The sequence below is a fragment of the Lynx canadensis genome, chromosome B1 (genome assembly GCF_007474595.2).
Source record: "Lynx canadensis isolate LIC74 chromosome B1, mLynCan4.pri.v2, whole genome shotgun sequence".
Taxonomy (NCBI): domain Eukaryota; kingdom Metazoa; phylum Chordata; class Mammalia; order Carnivora; family Felidae; genus Lynx; species Lynx canadensis.
In genome coordinates, this window is record NC_044306.2 from 113606340 (window position 1) to 113632360 (window position 26021).

The 26021-nt window shown below is 37.2% G+C and overlaps 1 protein-coding gene and 1 long non-coding RNA gene across 2 annotated transcripts in view; one reads left to right on the top strand and one right to left on the bottom strand.

The window, feature by feature from the left end:
• ELOVL6 (ELOVL fatty acid elongase 6) overlaps positions 1–26021 on the top strand; it is a 143353-nt gene that overhangs the window by 92954 nt on the left and 24378 nt on the right. The window lies entirely within an intron of this gene.
• LOC115512323 lies at positions 3867–20739 on the bottom strand. Its single transcript, XR_003968365.1, has 3 exons — positions 20727–20739; positions 19676–19678; positions 3867–3948 (listed from the first exon to the last, which is right to left on the bottom strand). It is a non-coding gene; the product is annotated as an uncharacterized LOC115512323 (long non-coding RNA).

Consider the following 26021-nt stretch of genomic DNA (forward strand, 5'->3'; position numbering starts at 1 on the left):
TTGTTTACTTTCTTATATCTCCTTCCTCTCATGCCAAAATCCAAATCCCAATGTCAGCCACTAACTATTTATTTATTTTTATCCTACAACGCATGTGCAACAGCTGTTAACAGTACCTTATCTTTTTTAGATTGACAAATTCTTCTTGTTTTCTCTTCTGTTTCTTTAATTCTTTTAGTTACTTCCTCTGGAGCCATATTTTGCAAAAAAATTTAAAAAGCAGGACTACATAGAGTTAAAGCATTGACAATTGAGGATCCTGTAAAAATTATAATATTCTAATAGGAATTTGGAAAACACTGACAATAGAATTCTATTGTTCTATTAACTGAACCTGGGTCCATGTTAGAAAGAGTATATTGAAGTTCCTTTGTGCCTAAAGAATTCTGGTCAATGACACATTGGAAGAAAATATTAAATACAGAATGATATATTTCTTACATAATGTTTACATAAATTTTACTCCTAGACACAAAATACCTATATATTGTTTATTAATACATTTGAGTATTTCTAAAAGTATCTAAAAAGGTAGTAGAAAAAACGTACTCAATTTTATATCTGGAAAAACAGAGGAGACATGATTTTATTAAATGCCTCGTATTTCTAGAAAATAAAACAAAAAATTTCATTGCTGGTAGAGCATAGTTCTAGGGGACTGGCAGTTTAGAAATAAAAAGGATTTGGGGCACCTGGGTGCCTCAGTCAGTTAAGCATCTGACTCTTGATTTTGGCTCAGGTCATGATCTCACGGTGCATGAGATCAAGCCCTGTGTCAGGCCCTGCACTGACTGAGCGGAGCCTGCTTGGGATTGTCTCTCTCTGGCCCTACCCACTCAGACTTTCTCTCTCAACATAAATCAACATTAAAAAAATAATAATAATAAGGAGATAAAGTTTTTTCTGTGATGTGTTATCTTGTTTGCTTGTCTGCATTTAGAACATTATTCAATATATATGCACATGATCTCATACCCAATTCTAGAGAATCTTAAGAATACTTGCTACCTTTATTTGGAATGGAGTTGATATAAACCTTCAAAAGATGCTTTTGGCTCAGAGATGTTTTGGTGAAAGTTAGTAAGAATTTCTCTATTTTGGCCAGATAGGATAACTTCATTATTATTTATAAGCATATGTTTTTAGAGAAAATTTTTGAATGGCTTTTACCTTACTATATAATTCACAAATTTTCAAGTCTATGTGTCAATAGAGCCTAATAGAGAAGTTAAAAATTCCTTGCTCAGGAGACATTCTGGTATTAGGTAACCTGGATCTACTCTACCTCCCTGCTCTTTGCCATTACAGGATAAGGTATTATCTATTTGGAAAAAGAAAGAAAGAGAACCAAAATTTTCAGTTAGAGAAATTATAAATGGAAGGAGGGGAGAAACAGTAAGTTTTTTGTTTTTGTTTTTTTGAAAAATCATTGAAAATGTAATTGTTTTGAGTATTTTGCTGTTGAAGAATAATTTCTTTTCCACAGCTTCTCAAGGTTACCCCTTAGCTTTTTATAGTAGCCAGAGGTTCAACTATGACTAATTTCCAGAGGCCACACCCTGTTTACTCATGAACTGAGACAACAGAGATGAGAATTAATTTGGACATGCAGAGTACTTAAGCAAAAACAAACAAACAAATAAAACCCTGTCTTCATACCAGTCTATTTCAGAAAGTGGTGTGGGGTTTTCCATAGTTTGGCAAGAATTACCTATAGAGGATTTTGTTTTTTGTTTTTTGTTTTTTTGGCGCCCCAAACTAGAATATTTTTCTTCTATCTCTTTCCTTTGGGATACTCACTGAATATGTGACACCAGCCTTCATACAGGCCATGTACCATTTAATTTTATTTTTTAATTATTTTTTTTAATGTCTGTTTATAGTGAGAGAGAGCACACGTGCTCACATGTGTGCAAATAGGGGAGGGGCAGAGATAGAGGGAGACAGAGAATCCCAAGCAGACTCCCTGCTGTCAGCACAGAGCCCGACACGGGGCTGCACCTCAAGAACCATGAAATCATGACCTGAGCTGAAATCAAGAGTCTGACACTCAACCAACTGAGCCCTTATTTAATTTATTGAAAGCTGTCATAAGTTTTGATGGAGTCAATAGAATATGATCACAACTGAGTTTTCACCAGGTCTGCAATGTATTCATAAAATAATAATGTCTCCGAGGTTTTCTTGGCAGTTTCTCCCCATTACCTACACCCTGCCGACCCTGTTCAGATTCATACCATGAGCTTCTGGTATCAGTCTTTAGGAATATGACTGGGATGATGGCACAGTGCCTACCTTCCACCCAACCTAAGGATAAGCACTTCCTTATTTTAATGAGATAATTCTATGTGGCGGTTGGCTCTAGCTATTTGAACATTTCCTTGGGATAAATGCTGAGAAAAATTCTGGTACTTTGAATTAGTAGATCCTTTGGATGAGATTGTGTCTCATGGCAAAAATCCTCAAACACTTCAAGGTGCCTATGATCCATTCTTCTCTGACCCTGCTGAGTCATTAAATTATGTTGCTATGATACCTCAGCTGCCTGACTACTGTTGCTTTGTAAAGGATTTTCGACGTATTTATTTAATGACTTCAAACCCTTCCAGATTTTTAATTTTTTTAAAAATTTTTAAATTAAAAAAAATTTTTTTTTCTTTTTTTTTTTTAATAACTTGTCACGACTTTTTTTTAACGTTTATTTATTTTTGAGACAGGGAGAGACAGCATGAGCGGGGGAGGGGCAGAGAGAGAGGGAGACACAGAATCTGAAACAGGCTCCAGGCTCTGAGCTGTCAGCACAGAGCCCAATGCGGGGCTCGAACTCACGGACCACGAGATCATGACCTGAGCCGAAGTCGGATGCTTAACCGACTGAGCCACCCAGGCGCCCCACCCCCCAAAAATTTTTTTTTAATGTTTATTTATTTTTAAGAGAGAGAGACAGAACATGAGTGAGGGAGGGGCAGAGACAGAGAGGGAGACACAGAATCTGAAGCAGGCTTCAGGGTGTCCACACAGAGCCCAACACGGGGATCAAACCCACGAACCGTGAAATCATGACCTGAGCCGAAGTTGGGTGCTTAACTGACTGAGCCACTCAGGTGCCCCGGAATCCTTCGAGATTGGGTAGAGATGTGTGTGATTCTGATTCAGGCAGCTTTTGCCAGGATCTATCTGGCAGTGTTTCCTTCTCGTTGGTAGCATAAGGAGTTCCAAGGAGCCTTCCAGGTCTCTGACCCAGAACAGGGTCAAAGCAAGGTGTCTAGTCATTGTACATCAGAATAAGATGTACTGCGTATTTATAGATGCCAGTATCACACTTGCTTCAGATTTGCTTACTCATGTTTCCCAGTGATTCAGTCTGGCCTCAATTGTTTTATGCTTCCTGACAAAATCAGATGTTCTATACTTTGCAAGTTTGACTCCTCGCCTTGTTATTAGCTGGAAGTTTTTTCCCTTTGAAACTCATTTTTATTTCCTGGCCTTATTTTAATTTTTATTAAATTTCAGTGTTGGCTTAAGTATAAAATATATTCCAGCTGAATAGAAAAGTATTCTTTAGTGAGATTTCCAAGAATAAAGTGCTTAAATATAGTACAGGAAACATTCAGAAAAGTATGTTTAACAGTGCAAAGCAGCAGATGAATGGTATTTAATTAAATCTACTTGTGATTTTCATACACACACATAAGTGTTTAATATCTGGAGAACTATTAGCAATTGTTAAGGCAACAAACATATAATAAAACCAATGGAAACTATTCAGATGAGTAAATTATGGCATCTAAAATACTTGTTGGAAAAAAATAAAATAAAATAAATAAATAAATAAAAATAAAAATCTTGTTGGCACCTGGGTGGCTCAGTTGGTTAAGCATCCTACTCTTGGTTTTAGCTCAGGTCATGATCAGGGTCAGGGGACTGAGCACCATGTCAAGCTCTGAGCTGGGTGGGCAGCCTGATTAAGATTCTCTGTCTCCCTCTCTCTCTGCCCCTATCCTATGCTCAGGCATGTGCACGTTCTCTCTCTCAAAAATAAATAAGTAAATAAATAAAAATAAAAAATGTGTTGAAGGGAAAAATAAATCATTGACCTGTAAAATGAGGAAACAAAGAAAATGACAAATTTTGGAACAACTTAATCAATTTTTTCTCAAGCACCTCTTGTCTAGTATTTTGTTCTGTGGTTGCCAAAAGCGTTCCCTCTTGATCTACAAAGAAAACTTTACAAAGAATGATTCTACTGATAGTAATTATAAAAATGAAATGGATACATGAGCTATAAATGCTATAGGAGGAAATCTCTATTGCATTGATAGCAGGTTATAAATTTTACAGTTTTAAATGTAGCACCAAGGGGGGCAGAATTAACAAAGGAAACGATACCTCTAGAAAGCATATGCTGAGTAGTTATAGAAAGAAAGAAAGAAAGAAAGAAAGAAAGAAAGAAAGAAAGAAAGAAAGAAAGAAGAAAGAGAAAAAGAAAGAGAAAAGAAAAGCAAGCTGCTGAATGAATAATCATGGGAATGTGATACCATTTATGAAAAGTTTCAGAACCCATAAATGAACACTACATTTTATTTATTAACATATATGCAGTAAAAGCATAAAAATAACTTTTGAAGGTTCACGCTATCTCTGTTTCTGAGGAGGCAGAGAGAATGACCAGATCAGAGAGGGTCCAATGGAGTCTTCAACTCTTTTTTTGTAAGATTTTATGTCATTACAAGTAAGTCAAACATGAAAAAGATAATTGTGTTTGACACAAAGTATAGATGGCAATTTTTTTTAAGTTGAAAGCAAATAATGAAAAAAATCTACTTTTCAAAAGAAAAGCTAGCAATTGTACTTAGAGGATTCTGGTGAAATGCTTGTGTACGTGAAATAAAACAAGGTAAGGACGCTTGGGTGGCTCCGTGGTTGAGCATTCAACTTGATTTCCACTCAGGTCATGACTCCAGGGTTGTGGAATCAAGCCCCAGGTCAGGTTTCCTGCTGAGCATGGGGCCTGCTTAAGATTCTCTCTCCCTCTGCCCCTCTTTCACTTGTGCACTCTCTCTCTCTAAAATTAAATCAATCAATCAATGTTATGGCAAAATACAAATTTTGCCCTATTGATCCTCATACTTCCCCTCCCTCCATAATGGCAAATGTATAGTTAGAATTATGAATATTTCGTGTTTTCTGTTTTCTGATAACAGTCCTCAGTTAAGAGTGTCCTTTCAGTTATGGCTGAAGGATAATTTTAGGACCTTTCTTTTCTGAACATTTGTTGTTGGACTCTTGACTATCTAGTGTTTCTATCTTGTATAAAGATATATGGTCTGATAGACAACATGTAGACAGATGGAAGTCAGATATTGGTCACTTAAACATTTGTTCATCTCATTTTGTCAAAAGGTTTTCTTTTTACATATAGTCTATTTGAGACTGTAAAATATATGTATATATGACATATATATGACATGTATATATGACATGTATATATATATATATATATATATATATATATATATATACACACACACACTTTGTGCATTTTTTTGTCTCTGGATTTTGTGCCATTTTATCAAGAGACCACACCACAGAAATATTCTGCTTCTGATGCCATATTTATAAATTATAGCTTCTCTCTCATTTTTTAAACTATATCTAATAGATGTATAGAAAAATCTTATTTTCTGAAGGCAGGGGGTATAAAATGTTTTTTTGCAGAATCAAATCGATTTTTCTCAAAAGTAAATTGTTTATTGATACGGAAAACAACAGAGACTGGAAGTAACACGATAACCAAATAACCAGATGACATGGTTGTTTCAAAGGTCAGGGCAAAGCAATGACAGCAAAACACATTCTGTTTCCCTTTGCATCAAGAGAAATGTGAAGCATCTACATAGAATAAAAAATCCAATAAATTATTAAGGCAAGAAGCTTAACAGTGAGGGCAAAATAGTCCAGTGCCATAAGAAAAATAATCCCTACATTTACTCAGTACTTCCAGACTTGGTTTCCTTGCCTGATGAAAGGCACCGTGTTTTCATAAATGAAGGTGACAATGTCTAGGCTGAAAGACAGTGGCATTCTTTAGCATTTTGAGATGTACTTGAGTCCCTTTCCACCTGAGAGCTGCCAGAATACCCTCCACGGTACTACTCCGTATGAGTATCAATTTTGTTATTCTGTTCAACAATTTTGCTACAGAGGAACTAGCAAACAAATCACCGCTACAGGATAAAAAGAGCTCTTTTCCTGCCTGCTCCTCTCCAGCATGTGTGTGTGCATCATTCACACACACACACACACACACACACACACGCATGCACACTCTTTTCCGCATGCTGTCAGCTTCTTGGGAATGTCATGCCATCCCCCTGTTTTCAGATACAGCATTTCAGTAAAATGCTACTTCAGCTGAGACCTTACATCAAGTTCCAGGGCCAACAAAGAGTTATCTGTGATTCTCCCCTCTGCACTTCATTAGTTCTTCCAGAAGCATCAGTAGTGGATAACAGAGAGGAGTTACAGGGCATAGGCTATTTCACTGGCATTGTGTTTTTCTTTCGATGTTTAAAACTGGATTCTTTGCCAGAATAGACTGTAGCCTCAAATTACAATGAAGTGACAGTAATTGAATCACTTGACTCCTTTGGAAAAACCAAGAGCAATAATAAAGATAAGGAAAGGGCAACTCTCCATCCTTTAACAGTAAGATAGAGCTTATAAACAGATCTACACATCCTCGCTTGGTCTGGACAGTCTTAGCTCTATGCCCATTGTCCCAGTGTAATTATTAATAGCTCCCCTCTCACTCTCAAAATGTCCTAATTTGAATGGTAAAAGAAATGGCTATTCTATTTATACCCACTGAGACATTGTGTTGGCTCAATGAAACAGAAAAAGGAAAAAAATACCCATGATCATTTGCCAACTTAGCCCTCACAAGTTTTTCTTTTTAGCATTGCCTCTCACCTGAAACTTGCTCCCCTGCCAGTAACATTCCCAAATGTTTGACATAGCATCACTCAAATTTAAAATAAAGCCAGATCCCTTTTGTTGATCCCATAAAATATCTCAAAATTTGTCACTATTTTATTAGCAAACATCTTTAAGTCATTCGAAATACACAAATAACTCTTTTAACCAGTCACTGGGTTGTATAATTACTCTCCAATAATTAGAGTAGCATCTACACCACTCCATCCCCACACTGGACACTCCAGTCATGACCTTTATCACTTCCCTTAAGTTATTTGCCACCATTAATTGCTACCTCCCACGTGTTTTCTCTATCCAAGCAACTCGACATACCATACCATTTTCCTGTAGAAATCTTAATTGAAACTCCTTTGCCTATAGGTTTAAACTTCAGTCTGTCCATAAAACAATTGTAATCTTACCTTGAACCACCTTTCACCACTGCCCTATACAGATTTTCCACCCAAGCCAACTTGGGTTTGTTTATTGCCTGCAAAACACACTTGCCCATCCTAACTTCATGTCCTTGAATACACCACACCTCCCTCTCTTTCTCCATTTTCCCTCCATTTTTTCCCTTAAATATCAGCCATCGCTTTGACATAGCTTAGAATGCCATCTCTATAAAGGCATATATCATTTGAACACGTACCTCCGTTTCTACCAAACTTGTTATGTATCATTTAACCAGAACATATGCTGCCTTACCCATGTGCCTCCTGGTAAGCTCTATGAGTTCTTGAGGCCAAATTGTGTCTCGCTGTTCCTGGAACACCTTGGCATACACAAAGTTTCTGAATTAATGAATAAAAATCTGACATTTGGCCACTCCTCCAGTCACATGTGATTGGCATTTTCAGTCATGTTCACTTGTTCACCCTTCGTATTTCTTGTGGTCAACTGCCTCAGACACACCCAGTCCAGTTTTTATTTGCTATCTTAAGGCTTCATCTGTGACACTATACACATGCTTTAAGAAATCTGCAAAAGAAGGGGCGTCTGGGTGGCTCAGTGGGTTGGGCGTCCGACTTCGGCTCAGGTCACGATCTCACGGTCCGTGAGTTCGAGCCCCGCGTCGGGCTCTGGGCTGATGGCTCAGAGCCTGGAGCCTGCTTCCGATTCTGTGTCTCCCTCTCTCTCTGCTCCTCCCCCGTTCATGCTCTGTCTCTCTCCGTCTCAAAAATAAATAAACGTTAAAAAAAATTAAAAAAAAAAGAAATCTGCAAAAGACAAGATACAGTAAGTGTTGGCAAGGATGCAGAGAAAAGGGAATCCTTGTGCACTGTTGGTGGCAATGTAAATTGATGTAGCCACTATGGAAAACAGAATGGTGGGTTCTCAAAAAAATGAAGATAGAACTACCAAATGATACAGAAATTTTACTTCTGGGTATTTATCTGGAGGAAACAAAAACACTAACTTGAAAAGATACATGCACCCCTGTGTTCATTGCAGCATTATTTAGAATAGCCAAGGCATGGAAGCAACTTAAGTGCCCATCGATGGATGAATGAGTAGAGAAAAAAACATATAGTGATATATATATAGTGGAATATTGTTCATTCATAAAAAAAGAATAAAATCGGGGGTGACTGGGTGGCTCAGTCAGTTAAGCGTCCATCTTCAGCTCAGGTCATGATCTCATGGTTCCTGGGTTTGAGCCCCGAGTCTGCCTCTGTGCTGACAGCTCAGAACTGGGAGCCTGCTTTGGATTTTGTCTCTCTCTCTGTCTCTGTCTCTGTCTCTCTCTCTCTCTCTCTCTCTCCCTCTGCCCCTCCCCCACTCTCTCTCTCCCTCTTTCTTCCCTCCCTCTCTCTCTAAAATAAACTTTAAAAAAAATTTTTTTAAGGAATAAAATCTTGCCATTCGTGACAATATGGATGGACCTTGAGAACATTATACCAAATGAAAATGAGCCAGACAGAGAAAGACAAATACTGTATAATCTCACATACATGTGGAATCTTAAAACAAAAAAACTGCAAACTCATAGAGAACAGATTGATGGTTGCCAGAGGCAGAGGTAGAAGGTGGGCAATAGGACCAAAAAGGTACAAACTGCCAGTTATAAAATAAGTACAGCATGTGGATGTAATGTACAGCAGGGTGACTATAATAAATAATACTCTATTGTATATTTGACAGGTGCTAAGAGAGTAAATTTTGAAAGCTCTCAGCACAAGAACAAAAATTATAACTGTGTTGATGGATATTAACTAGAATTATTGTGGTAATCATTTCACAATATATACAAATATTGAATTATTAGGTTGCACACCTGAAACTAATATAATGCTGTATGTCAATTACATCTCAATTGTTAAAAAAAGAAACCTGAGATTGATGTCATGTAATTGCAGGGGTCTTCCAAAGGCCTGCAAAGCCCTACACACTCTGGTCTTTGCGACTCTGACCTCTCCCCTACCTCCCTTTCCCCTCCCCAACTCCCTCTCTGTCCTTCTCTTTCTCCTCCCCTCCCCCCTGCCTTGTCCCCCTTTCCCCCTCCCCAGCCGGTTGCTGTTCCTTAAATATGCTGCTAAGGCTGCTCCCTCAGGGACCACACACTTGCCCTCCTGCCCAGAACACTCCTTGCCCAGATATTCCAACCACTCGTCCCTCATCTCCTTCAAGTCTTTGCTCAAGACTCACCTTCTGGGTGAGGCCTTTCTCAGTCTCCCTCTCTAAAGTCACAACATTCTCCACCACAGGCTCCTTACTGCCCTCACCTGATATTTTTCCCTTTGGCACTCACTACCTTCTAGCCCATTCTATGTTTTTCTGATCTTGTTCATTCTCCTACTGGTCTAAACTCCACGAGGGCAGGAATTTTTGTCTGATCTTATACCACATCTCTTAGTCCAAAAAGGTGCTTAATAATTGTATGTGTGTGTGTGTGTGTGTGTGTGTATTTTTCTTTAACTAAAAAGGAAAATGAACAGTGAAATAGAAATGGAAAATGAAATAGACAGTTGTTAGTGACTCTCCTTTCCTTTTTTTGGAAACTCTTTCTTTCCAAAGGGGGAAATAGGAAAAATTTTCTACTTTTCCCTTCAATCCAGGAACTACCAATTAGTATTTCCAAGAAAATAATAATTAAGTAAATATATGATATTTTGCTTTTTTTTTTTAATAAAAATGTGCATTTTGAGGGAGAATTCCAAGCTTCTATTAAAAGGGCTTACTGAAAAGAAGCCAGGAAAACAGAGGTCATCCTGCTTTGCAGGTGGCACTTTGAGCTCTGGCCAGTGGGGAGGCTGGCCTCTCCTTACTTACATGGGCTGTTGACCTGTGGGTCACTCTGCGGCTCCACATTTGTCTGATTTATCTATTTTCTTCCAAATTAAGAGGAAAAAAAACCCACTCATCATGTCACGATCAAGTCCAGACAGGACAAAAGCTTAGGATTTATGGCAGCTTGTTATAAATGTAAGACGCTTATAGAAAACTCAGACCATCACCAATGTAATGCATGAAAAGAGTTGCAGGTTAACGTAAGCACAGAGAATGGCCTCTCCTTCTGCCAGAAAGGCAGTCCACTTGGCAACGTTTGTCTACTTACAATTAGAAACCCTATTCAAGAGTGTTTTTTTCTTAAATAATTTCTTTTTCTAGTTATAAAAGTGAAACGTCTGTGTGGATAAGACTGAAAACCCTGGGAAGCACACGGAAAGCCTTTAATCTTACCACACACGGATATTTGTTGTTGATATTTTGGTACATGCCTTTTCCATAATTTAATGCTAAGCTTGAGATTCTTTCGTTGTAATTTTAATTCTTAATCCAATTAATATATTTGAGTATGGACGAAAGTATGACCTCAGTAATATGTTTGTATTACCAGTGTTATAACAACTTGAAACAGCTGACGCATAAGACATTTTATATCGTTTTACCAAAATGAATTAGTATTTAAATAGCTGGACTGTGATAGCTTTTCTGACACTTGTGTGAGAAATAACATGAGCATTCCTGAAGAGTGCATGGTAATTTAGGATGTAAGTGTAATATCGCCTGAAGCATTTGTTAAGGATTGTTTTAAGACTGAATTAAGGATTACAACGTTTAAACTTCCTGTGTTACCTCACAAATTTTTAAATAATCCTTTTTGTCAGCAGGGTAATATATATATATATATATATGTATGTGTGTATATATATATATATGTATATATACACACATACATATATATAAGATTTTGATTGAGGAAGTGAAACCTTAAAAAAATCTTTAAACCTAACTTTTTATGAAATTGCCTAATTGTCTTATCTGTGATGCATCAGATGATGCTGATATTGATCATATTTTTAAATTTTCAAATATTGAAGTATAGTTGACATACAATGCTATATTAGTTTTAGGTCTACATCATGATGATTCGACAATTCTATATATTATGCATTTGCTCACCATGGTAAGTCTAGTTACCATCTGTCACCATATAAAATTATAATACCTTTGACTATATTCTCTATGCTATACTTTTAATCCCAGTGATTTATTTATTTTATAACTGGAGGTTTGTACCTCTTAATCCCCTTCACCTATTTTGCCCACCCCCCCCCCCCCCCCCAAAACATAATTATCAAGTTGAGTTAGCCACAGTGGTAGACTGGCAGAAAGAATCCCAGAAATGAATGGCATGCAAAAATACTAGAAGTTTATTCTGGAGAGGCCCATTAGTGAGCAGAGAATTAACTGAAATCACTGAGAGATGAATCTTTCTCTTCATGCCTTTTCATGTCCTTGAGGACAGTGGAGTACCATAGACAAGACATGAGATCAGGGTTGTTCCAATAAAGAAATATTAGTTACTTGGGGCGCCTGGGTGGTTCAGTCAGTTAAGCGTCTGACTTTGACTCAGATCATGATCTTGCGGTTCGTGAGTTCAAGCCCCACGTAGGGCTCTGCAGATGGCACGGATCCTGGAGCCTGCTTCAGATTCTGTGTCTCCCTCTCTCTGCCCCTCCCCCGCTGGCGCTCTCTGTCTCTCTCTCAAAATAAATAAAAATTTAAAAACAAAGAAACTTTGGTCACTTAGACTAGGATTATCCACTGCCATTAGATACGTGCAAGCCATTCTCCTAAATATCACACCTTTCCCATGTGAAACAGCTGCTGCGAGCCTCTTTGGACCTCATTGTTAAAAGCTTTGGCAGTTCTTTCATGAGAGCTGTCAGATTATCTTCACTATATTTCAACCAAGAACTTTAGGTAGTACCTGCTCGTGTATTTTTGATGATGCTGTGGACCTGACAGGTTGCCTAGCTCTCACTTGATTTTGCATGGGAAAGAGTGCCTGGGTTCTCCCTTACACCAGCAATTCTAGCCAGTGCTACCAGCAGTTCAACTGGTAGCAAGGTCTCCTTGCAACTCTTTCTCTACCATTGGTTTCAAAACACTTGCAGGTGAAAATTTGTGGGGGTTGTTTGTTCCCCTTCTTATCATCACTTAGGACTAAACTGTCATACTTGCAGGAGCCTGCAGTACCCAAGCAATCCTCCCTGTGTTGTTTTATCATCTGTGATAGTTATTAGAGTTTTTGGAGCCCTAGGATTTAGAATCCACTCTATATCATTAAATACTTCATTGTTCACACATTGCAATTCCCTAACACGATAATAAAGCAATAGTTTACTAGTGGTAAAAGGTGGGCAGAGAGATGTTTTTTTTTATTTTTTATTTTTTTGTTCTGAGGACTGGATAAGCATCACAGACCTAGAAAGGATGTGCAGGGTAATTAAAGTAGCCAAGAGAGACGGTTCACTGATTCTAGGTATTTGTTTTCACCCAGAGCTAGAGCAGAAATCTTCAATACAGCTTTATATAATTGTCTACAAATTGAAATTACAAACCATTCATTAGCTATTCAGAGTTCTCTTATGCAGGAGTTAGTAATTTGGGTTCTTTATAAGGGTCTAGCTTTAAATTGGAGTTTACACTAGTATGGTACAAAAAAAAAAATTCTTTTTTTAAAGATCCAGGGAAAGACTGCGGAACTTAGGAGAGAAGAGCTGAGAAGAAAACTTAATTCTTGCCTTTAAAAAGAACATATTTCAAACTCTAGAACTTTAGCAATCTTGAACAGACAGACAGCCTGAGCCTGGCTCAGGAGATTTTATCTTAACTTCTTGTACTGCTTGCCATCTCATATGTTTTTGTTGTAACCGAACCCATTTTTAAGCACACCCAGGAATGAAGGAATTGCACTTGAGTGTTCTCTAATCTGCTGATTGGTATCTCTAAGATGTCATTTTCTGTGCTCCTAAGGACGTTGATCCTTAAATTCATAGAGTAGAACTAGGTTAAAGTTTGAAGTCATTAAAAGAAGAGGCAAATTCCAGATCAAGACGGCAACATAGGAAGATCCTGAACTCACCTCTTCCCAGGGACACACCAAGTCTATAGCTACATATGGAACAATTTCCCCTGAAAAAAATTCTAAAAACCAGTGGAGGGGTGCCTGGGTGGCTCAGTCAGTTGAGCATCTGACTCTTCATTTTGGCTCAGGTCATGCATGAGCTCACAGTTGCAAGATCGAGCCCTGCATTGGGCTCTGCCCTGAATGTGGAGCCTGCTTGGGTTTCGATTTCCCTCAAAAAAAAAAAAAAAAAAAAAACCCAAAAAACAAAAAAAAAAACATAAAAACAAAACACCATACAGTTGAGAGATTCCTACACATCAGGCAGATGGACAAAAAACCCACACTGAAGTCGGGAGGAGTGACTGAGACACAGTCTCACCATAAAACCCACCCTAGGCACAGGGACCCGCAATCAGGAGGTCAACTGAAAACCCGGAGCTTTTCCCTGAGGAATGAAGGGTTTGAACCCCACAGCAGAAGACATCCCAACTTCAAAGACATGCACCTGGGAGATGAGACTCCAAAATATCCAGCTTTGAAAATCAGTGGGATTTGAGCACACAAAACCCACAGGGCTGTATCAACCTGAGAAGTGGCTCTTGAAGGGCTTGTGTGCTTGGACTCACCAATTCCAGGGCCCAGTGCAGAAGCAGCCAATCAAGAGGCTCATTTGCTTATTTTAAAGCATAAGACTAAGGGACAAGCATCTAATTTAACAAACACTTAGGGGCCTGCTGCAGTACTCTCCAGGGACAGAGGCTGGTGGGCACCCTCTTTATGCTTCTCTTTGCCTTGCTACAGCTATTGGGTATCTCCCAGAAAGGAATTTATTTATAGCCTTGCCTGCTGCCCTGATTTTTGTGGCTTCACCCAGGAGCCACCTCCAGATCACCTTGCTGTGGTAGCCAATGGGGCTTGTTTGCTGTCCCACAGGACTGTGTGTATTTGCATATGTTACAAGCTGCTGCCTGAAGTTCTATCTAATCAGCCTGAATCTAAATGCTGAGAGAGATCCTCCTGTTTGGGACCTTGACAGATCTTGGCACATCTCAACTACTGGGAGACATTAAAAATAAATTAGACTGCTTGAATAATAATCACAAAGGTTTGAGAGACCATCAAGAACTAGAACAAAGTTGAACAGTAAGTTTCATCTCCTACACAAGCCCATTCCTTCAAGACTGGGAGAAGTAGCTGTTTTATTTAATGCATAGAAACTGACACACAGAGTCAAGGAAGATGAAGAACAGGAATATGTTTCAAATGAAAGAATAAGATAAAATCTCAGGGAAAAAAATCACTAATGAAATGGAGACGAGTGATTTACCTGATAGAGTTCAAAATAATAGTCATAAAGATGCTCACCAAACTTGGAAGAAGAATGGGTGAACACAGTAAGTACTTCAACAAATAAACAGAAAATATAAGAAAATACCAAATACAAATCACAGACCTGAAGAATACAATAACTGAACTGAAAAATACAGTAGAGGGGTTTTAAAACACACTACATGAAATGGAAAAAAGAATAAGTGAACTCAATGACAGGACATTGGAACTCACCCCATCAGAGCAGGAAAAAAGAATGGAAAAAAGTGAAGATAGCTTACAGAGTTAATGGAACCACATCAAACAGACCAACACTTGCATTTAGGCATCCCAGAAGGAGATGAGAGAGAGAAAGGGGCAGAAATCTCATTTGAAGAAATAATGGTTGAAAACTTCCCTAACCTGGGAAAAGAAACAGACATCCAAATCCAGAAAGCCCAGAGAGTTGTAAATAAGATGAACAGACCCACACAAAGATACGTTATGATTAAACTCCCAAAAGTTAAAGACCAAGAGACAATTTTGAAAGCAATAAGATAAAAACAGCTTACATAGAAAGGAACCCCTTGTGAAACTATTAGCAGATTTTTCAGCAGAAATTTTGTAGGGTAGAAGGGAATGAATACAAAGACATATTCAAAATGCTGAAAGAACAAACTTCCAAACAAGAATACTTACCTGGCAAAGTTGTCATTCAGAATTAAAGGAGAGACAAAGAATTTTCCAGACAAGCATAATCTAAAGGAGTTCATCAGGGGTGCCTCGGTTAAGCGTCCGACTTCGGCTCAGGTCATAATTTCATAGTTCATGAGTTTGAGCCCCATGTCAGGCTCTGTGCTTACAGCTCAGAGCCTGGAGGCTGCTTCAGATTGTGTCTCCCTCTCTCTGCCCCTCCCCTGCTTGCGTGCTTTCTCTCTCTCTCTCTCTCTCTCTCTCTCTCTCTCTCTCTCTCTAAAATAAATGTTAAAGAAATTTTCTTTAAATCAAAAAATAAAAAACAAAGGAGTTCGTCAATGCTAAACCAGCCTTACAAGAAACATTAAAGGGATTTCTTTAGGCTGAAAAGAAAGGGCACTAATTAGTAACAAGAAAACATTGAAAGTATAAATCTCACTGGTAAAGGTAAATATATAGTAAAATTCATTTGTAAAATTTGTATGAAGATCAAAAGACAAAAATAGTAAAAATAACTATAACCAGAATTACAAGGGACACACAGGATAAAAAGATGTAAAATATGACATCAAAACATAAAAAATGGGAAAAAGAATTAAAATGTAGAGTTTTTGTTTTGGTTTGTTTTGGTTTGTTTTTGAGAGAGAGAGAGAGGGAAGAGCAGAGACAGAGGAGAGAGAGAATCTTAAGCAGGCTCCATGCCCAGCATGGAGTACAATGCAGGGCTCAATCCCACGGCTGTGAGATCTTGACCTGAGCCAAAATCATCTCAGTCTGAGACTGAGTCACCCCAGTGCCCCAAAATGTAGAGTTTTAGAATGCATTGAAACTTAAGTTGCTACCAACTTAAAATAAACTGTTATAAATGGAAATTGGTGTATGTAAGCCTCATGGTAACTACAAAGCAAAAACCTAGTAGGTACCCAAAAGACACAGGGGAAGAGATCTAAGCATACCTCTAAAGAATACCTCTTAAGCCCCAAAGGAAGAGAGCAAGAGAATAAAGGAACAGAGAAACTACAAAGCAGTTAACAAAATGGCAATAAAATCAATACCTATTAATAATTACTTTAAATATAAATGAACTAAATTCTCCAATAAAAGACATAGAGTGGCTGAATGGATCAAAAATAAGACCCGTCTATATGCTGCTACAGGATAGTCACTTCAGATGTAAAGATACACAGACTGAAAGGGAAGGAATGGAAAAAGATACTCCATGCAAATTCAGACCTAAAGAAAGCTGGGGTAGCTATACTTATATCACACAGAACAGTCTTTTTTCAAAAAAAAAAAAAGACTGTAATAAGAGACAAACAAGAACATTACATATGAGAGTGAGTTCCAAAAATAGCATATAGTATTTGTAAATTTTTATGCACCCTACATAGGGACACCTAAACATATACAGCAAATATTAACATACCTAAAGAAAGAAATGGAAAGCAAAACAATAATAGTAGAGGACTTTAACACCCCACTTAAATCAATAGTTAGATCATCGAGACAGGAAATCAATAAAAAAACATCATCTGTAAACAACATGTTAGGCCAGATGAACTTACCAGATAGACACAGAACATTCCATCTAAAAGCAATAGAATACACATTCTTCTCAAGCATAAATGGAAAACATTCTCTGGAAGAGAGATATATTAGGCCGCAACACAAGTCTTAATATACTTAGGAGATTTGAAATAATATCAAGTATCTTTTCCAAGACCAATAGTATGACTAGAAATGTATTATAGGAAGAAAACTGGGAAATTTGTAAAAATATGGAGATTAAACAACATGCTACTGAATAAGCCATAGGTCAAAGAAGAAATCAAAAAAGTAAAAAAATACATTGAGACAAATGAAAATGGAAATACAACATAATAAAACATATAGGATGCAGCAAAGGCAATAAGAAGATTATAACAGTAAGTGCCTACCTCAGAAAGAAGAAAATCTCAAGCCACCTAACTTAACACTTCAAGGAACTAGAAAAAGAAAAAGCCCAAAGTTAGGAAGTATATAACAAAGATCAGAGCATAAATAAATGAAATAGAGACTTAAAGAGAAATAAAAACAGGCCAATGAAACTAACATCTGGTTCTTAAAAAAATAAAACAATTGACAAGTCTTTATCTAGACTAACCTAGTAAAAAAAAAAGAGGGGATTCAGGGCTCCTGGGTGGCTCAGTCTGTTAAGCGTCCGACTTTGGCTCAGGTCATGATCTCTTGGTTCCTGGGTTAGCCCTGCATCAGGTTCTGTGCTGACAGCTCAGAGCCTGGAGCCTGCTTCGGATTCTGTGTCTCCCTCTCTTTCTGCTCCTTCCCCTGCTCATTCTCTCTCTCTCTCTCTCTCTCTCTCAAAAATAAATAAACATTAAAAAAAGAGAGAGGATTCAAATAAATTCAGAAATGAAAGAGGAGATCTTACCAAATATCAGCATTGTATCTTACAATACAAAGCATTGTAAGAGACTATATGAGCAACTATATACCCACAAATTGGACATCCTAGAAGAAATGGGTAAGTTCCTAAAAACATACACCATACCATGAAATAGAAATAGAAAGTCAGAACAGATTGATTACTAGTAAGGACATTAAATCAGTAATCAAAAACCCCAACAAACAAAAGTTCAGGACAAGGCCTCTTCACTGGTGAATTCTACCAAACATTCAGAAGAATTAATACCAATCCCTCTCAAACTCATACAAAATATAGAAGAGGAGGGATTACTTCCGAAATCATTTTACAAAGTCAGAATTACCCCAAAACCAAAACCAAACAAGGATGCCACAATTAAAGTTATAGGCCAATATCCCTGATGAACATAGATGGCAAAACTCCCAACAAAATGTCAGCAAACTGAATTGCACAATTCATTAAAAAAATCATAAACCATGATCAAATCATGATCAAGATCATGATCAAGAGGGATGTATTTCAGGAATGCAAGGATGTTTTCACATCCTCAAATGAATGTGATACATCACATTAACCCAAACAAAAGATAAAAATCATTTAATCATTTCAAGATGCAGAAAATGTATTCGACAAACTCAGCATCAATTTATGATTAAAAACTCTTATCAAAGTGGGTATAGAGGGAATATACCTCAACGTAATATTACAACAATATATGGCAAGCCCACAGCTAACATTATTTCCAGTGATGAAAAGCTGAAAGCGTTTCCTGTAATATCAGAAACAAGACAATGATGCCCATTCTTGCCACTTTTATTCATTATAGTATTGGAAGTCTTAGAGCAATTAGTCATGAAAAAGAAATAAAAGACACCCAAATCAGAAAGGATTAAGTAAAACTGTCACTCTCTGCAGAAGACATGATATTATATGTAGAAAATCCTAAAGAATCTACCACAAACCTATTAGCAATTATAAATGAATGCAGTAAAAGGCACAAAATTGATATACAAAAATCTATTATGTTTTTATACACACATACTGAACTATCAGAAAGAGAAACTTAGAAAAAAAATCCCATTTACAATTGCGTCACAATGAATAAACTATTTAGGAATAAATTTAACCAAAGAGGAGAAAGACTTATACGCTGAAAACCATAAGCCATTGATTTTTAAAAGTTGAAGAAAATGCAGATAAATGGAAAGATAATCTGTGCTCATGGACTTAAACGGTTAATATTGTTGAAGTATCCGTAATAACCAAAGCAATCTACAGATTCAATGCAATCCCTATCAAAATTCTAATGGCATTTTTCATAGAAATAGAATAAACATCCAAAAATTTGTATGGAACCTCACAAGTCCCCAAATAACAAAAGGAATCTTGAGAAAGAGGACCAAAGTTGAAGCATCACGCTCCCTGATTTTAAGCTATATTAGAAAGCTATAGTAACCAAAACAGTATGATATTGGCATTAAAACAGACACATAGATCAATAGAACAGAGTAGAGAGCCCAGAAATTAACCCACACATGTATGGTCAATTAATTTATGACAAAGGAGCTAAGAATGTACACTGGGGAAAGGACAGTCTCTTCAATAAATGGTCCTGGGAAAACTGGACAACCATATGCAAAAGAATGAAAATGGACTACTATCTTACACCATACACAAAAATTAACTCAAAATGGATTAAATACTTAAGCGTAAGATCTGAAATCATAAACCTCCTGGAAGAAAACATAGGCACTAAGCTCTTTGACATTGGTCTTGGCAATGATTTTTTTGGATCTGAAACCAAAAGCAAAGACAACAAAGGCAAAAAATAAACGAGTAGGACTACATCAAACTAAAAATTAAAAAACTTCTGCGTTTTTTACAAATGAATCATAAAATGAAAAAATAACCTACTGAATGGAAGAAAATATTTTAAAATCATTTATCAGATAAGGGGTTAATATCCAAAATACATGAAGTTCATAAAACTCAGTAAAAAAAAAAAAAATCCAATTAAAAATGAGCAGAGGATCTGAATAGACATTTTTCCAAAAAAGACATACACTGGCCAACAGATAAATGAAAAGATGCTCAACATCACCAATCATTGGGGAAATACAAATCAAAATCACAATGAGATAGCAACTCACACTTGTCAGAATGGGTATTACCAAAAGCCAAGAAATAAAAAGTGTTGGTCAGCATATGGAGAAAGGGACCCCTCGAGCATTGTTGGTGAGAATGTAAATTTGGTGCAGCAAATATGGAGGTTCCTCGAAACATTGAAAATAGAACTACCATATGATAAAATTCCTTTTATTAAAATATTTATCCAAAGAAAATGAAAACATTAGTTCAAAAAGATATATGTGCACTTACGTTTATTACAGCATTATTTACAATCCCAAGATATGGAAGCAACATGTGAATATTTGATTGATCCTCTTTCCATTATCCTTTTATAATATGTTCTATAATTCTTCCTTCACATTGACAAACACAAGCTAAGATTACAAACAGAATTGTATGTGAAGTAGTTCTAAAGAACAAAAGTCAAATCTTTTTGTTATTTCAAGGACTACTTATTGTGGCTTGTGAAGGAGAAATTGTGTCACTGTTCTGAATCTCCATCTTGAGCACAAAGCATGATTCACAATTATGTCTCAAATCAATACATGACTAGATGGATAATATATCTTTCAAGCAATATATGGTATCCAGGTGTGCAGAATTCTATTGGTGATAGACACAAATTGCATCTTTTTAAGAGTTATGGTTGATAGAAATATGAATAAAGGGCATCCCACTTCTGCTTGCATTGCTGTACCCACACTTTTAATTGAAAGTAATATGGGTTCTCAGGGCACCTGGATGGCTAAGTCAGTTAAATGTCCAATTCTTGGCTCAGGACATTATCTCATGGTTTGTTGGGTCAAGCCCTACGTGGGGCTCTGCACTGACAGCATGGAGCCTGTTTTGGATTCTCTTTCTCCCTCTCTCTCTGCCCCTCTTCTGATTGCGTGCTCTCTCTCTCTCAAAATAAATAAATAAACATTAAGAAAAGAAGAAAGTAATATACATTCTCATCTTGATTCCTATAAAATACTCAAGCTACACCACCGTGATGTTGGTTTTGGTGAAAATAAACTCCACACACAGTTGCACTGAAACCTTTGAGCAGGAGTGACTGAAGGAACTAGAAGCTTCTGAACCTAGGGTAAGGGCCATCTTGGCCTGGCAATCTATTATTTCTTGCTGCCTTAAACACTTCTAGGCAGAGTCTGTGAGATGCTTTACAAATCCTAAATAGATTTCAAATACTCTTCCAAAAATTAATAAAACTGTGATTTGTAATCTTTACTCAAAGAGGCAGAAATGTGAAAAAGAAAAGGAGAGATCAGAAATGACTCATTGTTAAGGCAATATGAGCAATTTTTTGACTAAACAAAGCTACCGGAAACCACTTTGATTAGAAGTATTTTGTATTGGACACCATCCAGAATATAGTAGCTTTTTTTAAAAATTAACTCCTCCTTCATCCCAGTATAAATTTTAAATGAATTATTTCTTGATGCAGTTTAAATAACTATACAAACAAAGGAAAGGATGGGTTTCTCTGATGTGACATTAATGACAGGTGCACACTAAGAAGTTCATTCAAGAATTTTTATAGAATGAAGAGGAGTGTCAGAGACAGCTGGGCTTGCAAACTACCGGAAGTCTTTTATTGTTTCCTGAATTGGACCAAGTCCAAAAGTGAGAATAATTACTCTAAGTGCCAAGTTTTCAGGCTGTTCAGATAACCCTGCTCTTGTAGGAAAGAAATGTGAGCCAAGGTGCAAGAATAGCCACTGAATTTTATTAAAAAAAAAAAAAAAAAAACTAAGAGAGTAGAAGTGGTCTGTTTGCTTTAACTAACAGAATACAAAGCAAAGAACCATCTTGTCAAAACCACAAAAAAATAAAGGAGAGAGAAAATCAGACTCATTACCCACTCTTAGGCTTTGTCGTAATACAAAAGCCAAGGATTTCAACGAGGCTTCTTTGGGAGTTGTATGTTATTGATGAAAACCTTTGTGGGAGGAGAGGGACAGGAAGTAGCTCTCAATATCAAATGGAAAATTTTTATTCTGAAAACACTTTGTTTTCTAAAAATTTTTAGGATTACCTTGATTTAAAGTGAACATGTCCCCTCTGTTGAAAATAGAGAAGAAATCATAGGTTTTGCTCTAAATTTCCAAAGTTAATAACCAACTTAGATGATATATGCCAAGTGCTTTATCTACAAAATCTTAATCATCCTCCAACAGACCTATGCAGAAAAAGCTATTAGATGGGTGTCACATTTTTTGAGATAGAGGCGTTCCTTGAAAATGACAAAATGTTCAGATATTTCAGAAATTCCATAATACAAAATCTGTTTTCCTGTAGGAATAATTTTTTTAAATCTTTTTTTAATGGGTAATGGCTTTATTTATTATTTTTTTAATTTGTTTATTTTTTAAGTAAGCTCCATGGCCAACGTGGGGCCTGAACTCACAACCCCAACATCAAGTGTCACATGCTCTACCCTGAGCCGGCCAGGTGCTCCCATAGGAATAATTTTAAACACAATAATACATACCTAATCATAGCTTTTCATTGTGTCTAACTTTTGTTTCTTCATTCCAAAGTTCTTGGCTTCTGGCACATGTTTCTCTGTTCTACCACTAGCAACCCCGACTTAATGAATACTTGGATGCATGGTTATAATTTACCAGTAATAGCTCGATAGTCAGCACAGATCACACTCAGGACTTCTGAGGTACCTAAACAACAGCCTAGTTCGGAAGATGCTGACAGAAGATGGTATTTCTGTTTTCCACTAATGTGGTACTCTTGTGTGACAGTGTCATAGTTTATATAAGTTTGGCCATCTGCTTTGAAATTATGTCATTCTTGAGTACGTTTTAGATATAGGGGATTCATATCCTTTAGATTTTGCATATCACATGTGTCTTTATTAATATTGTATATGCCAGTATTTCAAAATGTTGTGATCCAAATCCATGTAAAATGCAACTGTGCCCATATTGGCTGATGAAGGAACTAATGCTTAGTGATTAAGCACTTTACCCATAGACAGTTTATAGATAGCAGAGTCAGAATTAGTTGGTCTGACCTATAACCCCATGCTCTTTGCTCAATACATGCTGCTTACTTAACTGGGAAGGTCAAAGTTAAAGGTGCTACCTACAGACAGTCTTTGTGAGTGACTTCCATAAAAGGGAAATATGATTTTATACGCCAAGGGAAGGAAGATAAACTTAGCTGAATTTCTCAAACTGTAACCTGTGGACTATTTGCATCAAAACACTTGGAATGTCTTTAAAAATTTCCATTTCTGGGTCTTCCGCCAAAGCTATTAAATTAGAGCCTGGCAATCTGCACTTTTTACTAACCTTCATGGTTTACTGTAATTAAAATTCCCTTATGACTTCAAGGGTCTTACATGCCCCTTAGACATTACTCTCTCCCTCACCCCAAATCCAGGGACGCCCTCCACTGAAAATCCCTATTAAACAATAGAGTTTGGAGGAGGTATTCAGTAGCTAAGAAGTCCAGTGCATGATGGCCTCTGGATAGGCATTAAGCTGAGACTCTGGCCAATGACGGCATACTTGATACTTACTCATGCATTTCTTATTGTGTCTCTGACCTTTCTGTAGCCATTTTACCAAGCTCCATGGACTATTAAGTGGGTGCTTGCACCTGAAATAACATCAGTGTTCTGGTAACTTTTCACCAGGGCATCATATCTCCATCAGCTTCCTGGTCAATCGACTTCCTGGTCAGCCTAATGCCGTATCCACAGAGCTGTGAGAAGCAAAGAAAGCCCCAAAATAGGATCGCATAGTTGTGCTACGATTTCCTATGAGCAAAATGTCTCTGTGGCTCTAGCGTCTCCCACGCTACATCCCTCCACTCGTATACACATAAGATTTGCCAAATTTCTCGAGTCCCTGTTTCATATCCGTCTGCATTTTCTTCTTTGAATGTCCCATCATGCCTCACTCTCAACATGATCTGACAGAGTTTTATGGAAAAGTTCTTAACCAGCCCTTTAACTCAGTCATTCCACTGCTGAGAATCTATCCCAAGGAAATAATGATGATTCAAAACAATGATTGTTTTTTAAACAAAGTTAACTCACTTGTGTAATCTCCATCCAGATCAAGATAGAGAAAATTTTCAGCACCTCAGAAGCTCCTGTCTGTGCTCCTTCCCAATTTTGTCTCCTCGAAAGTAACTGCTAATCTCACTTCTATCAGATTAGTTTCACTTATATTTGAACGTCACTTGAACAATATACAATATATACTCTTCTGTGTCTGGATTCTTCAGTTTAGCACTGTATTTGTGAGAATTACTTATGTTTTTGCATATAGCAATTTTTTCCTTTGTCCTCATTACTGTACTTCATTTGTTCGTTTTATTTCACTATTGTAGATACACATTTGGGTTGTTTCTACTTTGGAGATATGAGTAATTCAACTGTGAACATTTTTACGCCTGTCTTTAGTGTGATCAGTCATACTGCTTAGTTTTAGTAAATTTGTACGAATATACACTTCCACCATGAGCATATGAAAATTCCAGTTCCTCCCTATCCTCACCAACACTTGCTAGTGTCAGCTTTTCTTAATTTTAGCAATTCTAGTGGGTGGCTTCATAGTTTCTTCTTTTACAATAAACCAGCTGTCTGGATGAATTAAATCTCTGAAATCATCACTTTTTTCTCCTTCTGTGCATTTGTCAGCAGATCTCAGGAGCATCCACACTGTGAGGAATAATAAAAGTAGTATCCATAGCTGGAATAAATTTTTTAAATGAATAATAAACCCAGATAGAAACAATCTGATGAGATCAGTTTTATTAAAAAGTTATCTGTCTCTCTGATTTTGCTCGTTAGGCACCAGATTCTTGTCTCAATGGTCAAGTAAAGTTTACTGGTTCAGATATTTACATGTAATAATACCTGAAGGGGTTCCTTAATTGAATATTTCTAAGGAGCTGCTAAAGAGGTTTGTGGATGACGGCCATAATGAGCCCATTATGATTCTATAATGAACACATTTGACAGCTTATCATATATAGTTATATATAATAAATTACAGAGAATAGTTCTGATTTCATCCTTATCCTCTTATACTTCATTGCGTTTTTGTCCCAAGACACCGCACTAATGTGTATCTCTCATTTCTTGAGTCCTCGTCACTAATTCCTCATTTTTACTTATAAACAAATTCAGTGTATACCTTCATATTCTGAGTCATTATCAGGCAATTTCTTGAGGTCTGTTTGTGCTGATATGTAGTGTGACTGCTATACGCTTGCTCAGTTTCCTAATCTGCTTATCCTGTATTACCATCTCACACAACACCACTACACCTCCAATAATTTTGATCAAGTTAGAGCTCATTCTGTCATCTCTTCACTGTTGGAACCCAGTTTATTTCAGAAAGTAATTTTTGTGTTTTTGTCAAAGGCATATGTTGCTTCCATTTGGACTTTTTGGTTTGTCTTTGGTTCCAATATTTTAAAAGTCATTAACTGGGAAACCCACCTAATTGGTGTTGAAGTGATTGCTCAAAGTATAGGAGTCTGGACTTGGAGACATCTAAGTCCCCTTCCAGTGCTCTTGAATTAGGTAAACATGCTTCCAGAGTCATAAAAATTGGACTGGGTGAGGTTTTGGCTTGTGGTTCCATCCTAGTCCATTGGAGACAGAACTCATGAGCACAAAGCTTTGAGTAATGTATGGGTCTGTCACAGATCCAGCTCCAGGAGACAAAGGAATAGGGTACAGCTTGACATAGGGATTCAGTGGAAGGCTAAGGTCAACGTCATGGGGTGGAGGACAACTGTGGGGTTCACTCCATTACTTCCTTCAGCTCTTTGTTTAGATGTAACCATATTACTGAGGCATCCATCTGTATATATGGAAATAATATGGAATATATAGAAATAATAAAACATCAAGCCCAATTCACAGCCAGCCATCCTAATCTTTCTTACCATCACCTGGCATATTATTTTTTTTTAAGTCTGTTTATCTATTTTGACAGAGATAGAGGAAAAAAAAACATGAGTGGAGGAGACGGAGAGAAAGAAAATCTCAAGTAGGCTCTGCTCTGTTGGCACAGAGCCCCACGCTGGGCTCAAACTCATGAGCTATGAGAGCATGACCTGAGCTGAGATCAAGAGTCAGATGCT